Here is a 9,544-nt window from a genome sequence, read left to right on the forward strand (position 1 = left end):
TTTTTAAAAAATTGATATGTAACTCAGATCACATAGATTCATTCTTTTAAATTATATAATTATGTAATTTTCAGCATATTCATAAGGTTGTGCAACCATTACCACTATCAAATTTTAGAGCATTTTTATCACCATAAAAAGAAAACTCATGCCATTAGTAGTCACTTCCCATTCCTTTCTTTCCCCAGCCCTAGGCAATCACTAATCTAGTTTCTGTCTCTATATATTTGTCTATTCTGAGCATTTTGTATCAGTGAAATTATACAATATGTGACCCTTTATTGCTGGCTTCTTTCACTTAGCATAACATTTTATGGTCCATCTATGTTGTAGCATGTCTCGATACTTCACTCCTTTTTAAGGCTGAATAATATCCCTTGTATGGATATACTATATCTTGTTCATCCATTCATCAGCGGGTAAATATTTGGATTGTTTCCATTTTTTGCCTATTATGAATAATACTCTTGTGAATATTCATGTGCAATTTTTCATATGTCATATGGAACATATACCTAAAAGTGAAATTGCTGGGTCATATGACACTCTATTTTTAACTTTTTCTGGAATTGCCAAGTTGTTTTCCAAAGTGGCTGTGCCGTTTTGCATTTCTACCAGCAATGTATGACAGTTCCAATTTCACTATAACTTCACCAACACTTTTTATTGTCCATATTTTTTATTCCTAGTGAGAATGTACTTGGATTTATACTATCGGATTATTGAGGTCAGGCTCTGGTCTGTGATAAGAATAGAGGTCTTGTGGGGTAAATATATCAGACAGGGGTTAAAGTCAGAGTAGTTGTACATAAACTGTGCTAGTCGGCTTGGGAAGGTGAATAAGTTGGTGACTTCTATACTTCGGTCTTCCAGTTTGGGATATATGCAGGGCATATATGCCTTGGGAGGAGAGCCTAATAATCTCTCCCATTTCAATACCTTTGGCCATTTGTTTTATGCTTTGTGTTCTTTAGACAACTGGAGAGTCTTCCGGAAGTTTCCATGAGTTGCCCATGGTTCTTCCAGATACGGCTTAAGTACTGGAGAAATCACGGTACTGGGAAATTCAGGGAAGTCACAGAGGAAGAAGAGATCATTGCCGGAAGTTTCCATGAGTTGCCCATGGTTCTTCCAGATACGGCTTAAGTACTGGAGAAATCACGGTACTGGGAAATTCAGGGAAGTCACAGAGGAAGAAGAGATCATTGCCGGAAGTTTCCATGAGTTGCCCATGGTTCTTCCAGATACGGCTTAAGTACTGGAGAAATCACGGTACTGGGAAATTCAGGGAAGTCACAGAGGAAGAAGAGATCAGTGGTATAACAAATTGGGTACTGTGAGAGAAATGGTATCTTGTTGGAAAATCCCACAGTGGCACAGTACTCAGGCTAGCTTAGCTGACTGTGGAATATGTATCAACAAATAGATCTACCATGCTAGGCCCATGTTAACATGTTCCATCAGTTTGAGAGTGGTGAATGGATACGAGAGAGCTTTGACAATATTCTTCAAAACTGGCATGCAAAGGGGATAATAGAGAGATGAAGTCCATGAATGGAAAAAATATGCCTTGACAAGCAAAATAGAGGTAGTGAGAATAGAAGCACATGCTGTGTAGAAGAATAGTACATCATTGTGAACTACAAATGTTAGAATGATATGGGAGCAGACCCAGCGAAAATGAAGTTTACTGGAGTGAGTCCCAGGGTACAGATATTCCTTAGTTACTGACCAGATGTCAAAGGTGCTTAGTCATTGGATGGGTTAGATCAAAAGTGGGGCCACCAGGAGTGACTTTAGACTGAGGCAAAAGTTTTAAAGTGTGTCATATGAAGACTTGTTGTGGGTAGCCCTGGGTTCAGACGTCTCTAGTTAGGAATGACATGCAGTTGCCCCTGGCAAGTAGGGCTTCTTTGCCCTTCTTTCCACTATAGCCCTCAGGCATTGCTATGCATGAAATTCTTGGGCGATATCAACAGAAAAGAGGGCTGTTTGGATCCAGGAAGGAATCATCTCATTTGACTTTAAAGAAGTTGTCAAGGATTGACTCTGTCTCTATTTTCTCTTTTAATTAATTTTTGTTTTATGCTGGAAGATTTTTTTTAGAGGAACTAGCAATGGATTAGCACATTGAGTATTAGAGATAATTTCTGATAATTAATAATAATGACGGTTAGCAGGCTAAAGAGATTTGTGCTGTAATTGCTAATCTGTTTTATAGATTAGTATTTGTTTTTCTCAATAAGCATACTTAAAAGTGTGATCCAAATAAGCTTTGAATCTGATCACATTATGTATTTTTTTGTGTATAGGAATTTTACTATAGATGATTAAAAAATGATCCCTAGCCCCAAAATATCAGTTTCCATACCTGTGAGATTAGAACATTGCATAACTTGAAGCCTGTAATATTATTTCAGCCTGTTCCCTTATTTAAGCATATTAATGACATTGTTCATTTTAATTCTTAAAGAAGATCAAATGGAAAAACAATCAAAAACCCAAACTTGTTTTTAGAGTAGACTTTTATCACTGCCTGCCAGTTTCTCAATTTCTGGAATAACGTGTTGCTTAAATAAATTGGGCATGAGAAAATAAAACTTATTCATCCTGGTAGAGAGCAGAGGTAGAATTTAGAAATAGCTTTGCTAGAACTTCATTAGTCATTCTCTTTAACTCTTCATGTCAATTGTGTAATGCTGTTTTGGCATCACTCATAAGAATAAGAATTCCTCAACCTCTCTAGGAAACTTTAAATGTTCAGAAGACAAACACTACCTCAGAAGCTTCAACGGGTGAATGTGAATAGAGAGTGAAAACCATAATCCTCCAAGAAGGTTTAAGCGAATTTGTTGTTAATGTTCCCTGCTTTTCCTAGAAAACTCTGATTTCTAAGGTAAAGTTGTTTTCAGAAAAAAATTTGTTGGCTTTATGTAATTTTAATAAGTAACTCCAGGGTTATTTTAAGAAATAAATCTCAGTAAACAACCTCAAGATCATTTATTAAAATGTTATGACTCTTCTATGGTGAAATTAAATATCTATATGATTTAAAATTTAGAATTGTTCTATCAGAACCCAGTTGTGTTTTTCTTTTTAACAGCTTCATTTAGATATGATTCAAATACCATAAAAATTCATATTTATAAAGTGTACAATTTGTGGGTTTCAGTATATTCACAGAGTTGAATATACTCAATATAAATATGCACATACTTATATATAAATATATGGATATATCACATTTTATTCATTTATAATGTACAAGTGAAAGACATTTGGGTTGTTTCCACTTTTTGTATTTATGAATAATGGTGCTGTAAAAATTCTTGTACAAGTCTTTGGATATATGCTTTCAATACCAGTCATGTTTTAAATGCACATGTGCATAGGTTATTGATGTGCTTTTTTTCTTCTGAGTGCCTTCAGAAGTGGGAAGGATACTTTTATAATCATTTACATTCTTATATGCTGTCTTTGAGCCTGGATAAAAAAGAAAGAAGATACTTGGGTTGGGGGGGCAGGTGAAAAGAAGAGGGGTCTGAAACCCCAAACACACTTTTTCCGATGCAGAATCAAGGGTGAGTTCACCACAATTGTCTTACAATGGCACATTTCTTTTTTTTCTGTGAAAAAAATATAAGTAAGCAAACTAAAAATACACACATACACTCCTATGAATATATATATTATACATGAGTGTGTAGATGTATATGTATACGTGTATATATAGGCTTTATCCAAAAAGCAAATAAAAAGTAATTGGTAAAGAAGACTTTCAAATATATACATTAATGTTGTTTTTAAAGTATCTCTTTTGAATATCTAATTTCCAGGTCTTTTTGAGAAAACCAACTTTGTACAACTAGGTCTTGAAAGGTTTTATTTTACCCTTATTTTAAGAAACCATATGCCCACTCAGGCCCAGTTTTATAGCATAAACTCAAGTGAAATAAAAATACTTTCCACTTGACTATTTTCTAAATTTAGTTGCTAAATTGTTTTTGCCTTTTATCTTTTTTTTTTTTTTTTTGAGATGGAATCTCGCAATGTCCCTGAGCTGGAGTGCAATGGCCTGATCTTGGCTCACTGCAACCTCCACCTCCCGAGTTCAAGCAATTCTCCTGCCTCAGCCTCCTAAGTAGCTGAGACTACAGGCATATGCCACCACACCTGGCTAATTTTTGTATTTTTAGTAGAGGCGGAGTTTCACCATATCGGCCAGGATGGTCTCAATTTCCTGACCTGATGATCCGCCCACCTCAGCCTCCCAAAGTGCTAGGATTACAGGCATGAGCCACCGCACCCGGCCTGTTTTTGCTGTTATAAAGTCTATTACAAAATTCTTATTCTGTTGCTTTTGTGTAATAATCAACAGAACAATGCTCTGGGCATAATTTCCACTTCACATTGCAAAGTGAGCTGGCTATAATACACTGACAAAATCAACTCATCAGCAGACAGAATGAGACAGTCAATCCTCTCACTTCCTGCTGAGGCTTCTCAGTTTAACAACATGCATTATCTTTTACTGGTGTCAGACACTGTACACTGTATCATTACATATGCATTTTGTCTTTAATCTCCACAAGAGACCCCCAAAGGAAACATTATCTTCATTTCAGAAATGAACAAACTGAGGCTTAGAGAGGTTGCCAAACTTCCCAAAGTCACTTGTGGAGCTCAAATTCAAACCCAGGTCTTTCTGACTTTTTCAGGTCTAACCCCAGCGCTCAAGTTTTTACCCATTCCATTATAGTACCTTTCTATGTTATGAATCTAGATAAGGGCAAAGGAACCTGGAAAACAAATTTTCAAGGAATTTCATCTGTTTAGGATTATCTGGCAAGCTTCTTTCAATAAAATAGAGCTGGGAATCAGGAAAGAAACAAAAAGGATGTATAAGTAGTCAAAGTACATTTTATAAACTTCATGCTCTAAAATTCACACACATTGCTTATAGGAAAATTTCTCAGATTCCCTCTCAGATACTTTTTAAAAATTGCAGTAAAAGACACATGACATAAAATTTATCATTTTAACTATTTTAAGTGTACAGTTCAGTGGTATATTCATACTGTTGTGCAACCATCACTGCCATCCATCTTAGGAACTCTTTTCATCTTGCAAAACTGAAACTCTATACCAATAAACAATAACTCCCCAATATATTCTCCCTTAGCCTCTGGCAAATATCATTCTACTTTCTGTCTCTATGACTTTGACTACTCTAAGTACCTTATATAAGTGAAATTGTATGGTTTTGTCATTTTGTGACTCGCTTATTACACTTAGCATAATATTCTTAAGGTTCACCCATGTTGCAGCATATGGCAATGTCCTATGTCAATGTCCTCCTTTCTAAGGCTGAATACTATAACACTGCGTGTATATAGCATATTTTGCTTATCCATTCATCCACCCTCGAACACAAGGGGCTGCATCCACATTTCAGCTATGGTGAATGATACTGCTGTGAATATGTGTGTACAAATAGCTCTTCAACACCCTTCTTGCAGTTATTTTAGGTATATAACCAGAAGTGCAATTGTTGGATTATGTGGTAATTCTATTCTTAACTTTTTTAAAAGCAGCCATATTGTTTCCCACAGTGGCTGCACAATTTTACATTACCACCAACAGTGCACAAGGGTTTCGATTTTACCACATCCTCACCAAACTTTTATTTATTTATTTATTTTAATAGTAGCCATCTAATGGGCGTGAGGTGGTACTCATTTTAGCTTTGATTTACCTTTTTCTAGTGATTAATAATGTTGAGCATCTTTTTGTGTGGTTATTGGTCATTTGTAATATTATCTCTTGAGAAATGTCTATTCGAGTTCTTTGCCCATATCTGAATCAAGTTGTTAGTTTTAGAAGTACTCTACATCTCCTTTTTTCGAGTAGCAGGGAAGATGGCTGACATTCAGACCGAATGTGCCTAGCAAAAGCAGCTGACCATCTTTCAAAACAAGAAGAGTGTCCTGCTGGGAGAACTGGCAGGGAGAAGCCCCCGCGGCACTACAAGAACATCGGTCTGGGCTTCAAGACACCCAAAGAGGCTATTGAGGGCACCTACATTGACAAGAAATGCCCCTTCACTGGTAATGTCTCCATTCGAGGGCGGATCCTTTCTGGCATGGTGACCAAGATGAAAATGCAGAGGACCATTGTCATCCACGGAGACTACCTCCGCTATATCCACAAGTACAACCGCTTCGAGAAGTGCCACAAGAACATGTCCGTACACCTGTCTCCCTGCTTCAGGGATGTCCAGATCGGTGACATCGTCACAGTGGGCGAGTGCCGGCCCCTGAGCAAGACTGTGCGTTTCAACGTGCTCATGGCCACCAAGGCTGCGGGCACCACGAAGCACTTCCAGAAGTTCTGAGGCTGGATATCGGCCCACTCCCCACAATGAAATAAAAGTTATTTTCTCATTCCCTCTGCCTGCCACGGAAAGTACTCTTTGTATTCTGGATATTAATACTTTATTAGATATGTGATTTATGAATATTTTCTCCTATGTGTTGCTTTGTTACTCTGATAATATCGTCATTTTTTTCATTTTTTATTGTAGTAAAATACACACAAGATTTACCATTTTAATCACTTTTAGGTATACAGTTTAATGACATTAAATGCATTTATAACGTGCATCACCACCCATAATGTCTTCTGATGCACAAATTTTTTAATTTCCTCATGAAATCCAATTGTCTAATTTTTATTTGTTGCCTGTGTTCCAATGATTTTGGCAAAATCATTGTCAAATCCAATTCATAAAGCTTTTGTCCTGTGTTTTCTAATTATAGCTTTAGGCATTACATTTACATCATGAGCCTGTTTTGAGTTAAGTGTTGCATATAGTGTTAAGTAAGGGTCTAACTTCATTATTTTTCATGTGGATATTAGTTTCCCAGAACCATCTGTTGAAAAGACTATCTTTTTCTCCATTGGATTATCTTGGCACCCTAGATGAAAATCATTTGACCATATTTGCAACGGTTTGTTTCAGGGCTCTCTAGTCTATTCCACTGGTTTATATGTCTGCCTTTATTCTAATACCATAGTATTTTCATTACTGTAGCTGGGTAGTAAGTTTTGAAATCAGAAAGTATGAGTCTTCCAGCTTTGTTTTTCATTCTTTGTTCTTTTTGCGTTGGCTATTGAAGATCTCTTTAGATTCCACGTAAATTTTAGAATGGGTTTTTCCATTTCTGCAAAGAATATTATTTGGATTTTGATAGAAATTACATCGACTCTATAGATCATTTTGGGTAGTATTGACATCCTAACAATAGTAAGTCTTCCAATCCCTGAACATGGAATGTCTTTCCATTTATTTTGTCTTCTTTAATTTCTTTCAGCAATGTTTTGTAGTTTTCATTGTACAAGTTTTTCACCCCCTTGGTTAAGTTAATCCCTAAGTATTTTATTCTTCCATCACTATTATAAACAGAGTTGTTTTTCTTTTTAATTTTTTTGGATTGTTCATTTTTAGTGTATTGATGTACAACTGATTTGTGTGTGTGTGTATGTATTAACTTGATATCTTGCTAATTTGCTTTATTTCTTAGTTCTAACATTTTTTGGTAGTTTTTTTGAGTTTTCTACCTTTAAGATTATATAATTTACAGACAATTTACTTCTTTCTTTCCAATTTGGATGTCTTTTATTTCTTTTTCTTGCCTAATTACTCTAGCTAGAATTTCCAGTACTATGTTGAATAAAAGTGCCAAAAGCAAGCATCCTTGCCATGTTCCTGATTTTAGAGGAAAACTTTTAATCTTTCACCATTGAGTATAATGGTTGCTGTGGATTTTTTTTATACATGGATTCTATTATATTGAGGTAGTTTCCTTCTAGTGTAGTTTCTTGAGGGTTTTTATCATGAATTTTATTTTTATTGAATGATTTTTCTATATCAATTGAGATGATTATGTGGTTTCCTTTCTTCATTCTGTTAATGGTTTATTACACCAAATCTGTATTATGTTGATTGATTTTTATATGCTGAACTGTCCTTGCATTCCAGGAATAAATCTCACCTGGTTATGGTGTATAATCCTTTAAATATGCTACTGAATTCAATTTGGTGATAATTTGTTGAAAATGTTTGCATGTTCATAAGAAATACCAATGTGTAGTTTTCATTTCTTGTAACGTCTTTGGTTTTGGCATCACGGTAATGCTAGCCTCAAAAAATGAGTTAGGGCTGGGAACAATGGCTCACACTTGTAATTTCCAGCACTTTGAGAGGCCAAAGCAGGAGGATCTCTTGAAACCAGGAATTTGAGATCAGCCTGGGAAACAAAGTGAGACCCTGTCTCTGCAAAAAACTTAAAAAGTAGCTGGGTGAGGGAGCAGGTAACTGTAGTCCTAACTACTCATGAGGCTAAGGCAGGAGAATTGCTTGAGCTCAGGAGTTTGAGACTTCAGTGAGTTATGATCATACTACTGCATACCAGCCTGGGTGACAGAGTGAGGAACTGTCTTAAAAAAAAAATGAGTTAGGAGGTACTTCTTTCTCTTCAAATTTTTGAAAAGTTTGGCAAATATTGGTGTTTGTTCTTTTTAAAATGCTCAGTAAAAGTCAACAGTAAAGCCATGAGGCCTGGGATTTTCTTTGGTGGAAAATTTTTTTTATTAGTGATTCAATCTTCCTACTTTAGGTTAAACATCCCTAATCTAAAAATCCAAAATTCAAAATCTTCCAAAATCTCTTTTTGAGTGCTCATATGATACCACAAGTAGAAAATTTCATACCTGACTGTCATATGAGGGTTGCAGTCAAAACTCAGTCAACACTTCATTTTATGCACAAAATTATTTAAGAAATTGTATAAATTATCTTCACTTTATGTGTATAAGATGTATATAAAACATAAATAAATGTCATGTTTAGACTTGAGTCCCATCCCTAAGATATCTCATTATGTATATGCAAATATTCCAAAATGCAAAATCTGAAATACTTCTGGTCCCAAGCATTTCAGATAAAGGATATTCAAGCTATAGTTATAGGTCTATTCAAATTTTCTATTTTTTAGTAACTTAGTCTTAGAAAGTTTTGTATTTTTGGGAATTGTCTATTTCAACCAGAGTAATCAGTTTGTTGCCATACAATAATTCATTTACTCTCTTATAATGCTTTATATTTATGTAGAATTGATAATGTCATCACTTTCATTTCTGAGTCTAGTAATTTAAATCTTCTCTCTCTTTTTCTTAATTTACCTAGCTAAAGGTATGTTAATGTTATTGATCTTTTCAAAAAACTAACTTTGGTTTTGTTGATTATCTCGTTTTTCTCCTTATTTTGTTTATCTCTGCTTTAATTTTTACTATTTCCTTTCTTCTGTTAGCTTTGGGTTTAGTTTGTTCTTCTTTTTCTAGTTCTTTAAGTTGTAAAGTTAGGTGCTGACTTGAGGTCTTCTTGTTTTTTAATGAAAAAAATTGATAGCTATAATTTCCCCCTTTAATACTGCTTTCACTGAATCTCATAAGTTTTGGCATGTTGTCCTTTTATTTTCATTCC

The 9,544-nt window shown here is 35.2% G+C and overlaps 1 pseudogene; it reads left to right on the top strand.

The window, feature by feature from the left end:
- Window positions 1-5,918: 5,918 nt before the first annotated feature.
- LOC105721863 (small ribosomal subunit protein uS17-like) lies at window positions 5,919-6,394 on the top strand (annotated as a pseudogene).
- Window positions 6,395-9,544: the final 3,150 nt, after the last annotated feature.

Source organism: Aotus nancymaae, unplaced genomic scaffold, assembly GCF_030222135.1.
Source record: "Aotus nancymaae isolate 86718 unplaced genomic scaffold, 86718_ANA_hifiasm-v0.15.2.pri h1tg000092l, whole genome shotgun sequence".
Lineage (NCBI taxonomy): Eukaryota > Metazoa > Chordata > Mammalia > Primates > Aotidae > Aotus > Aotus nancymaae.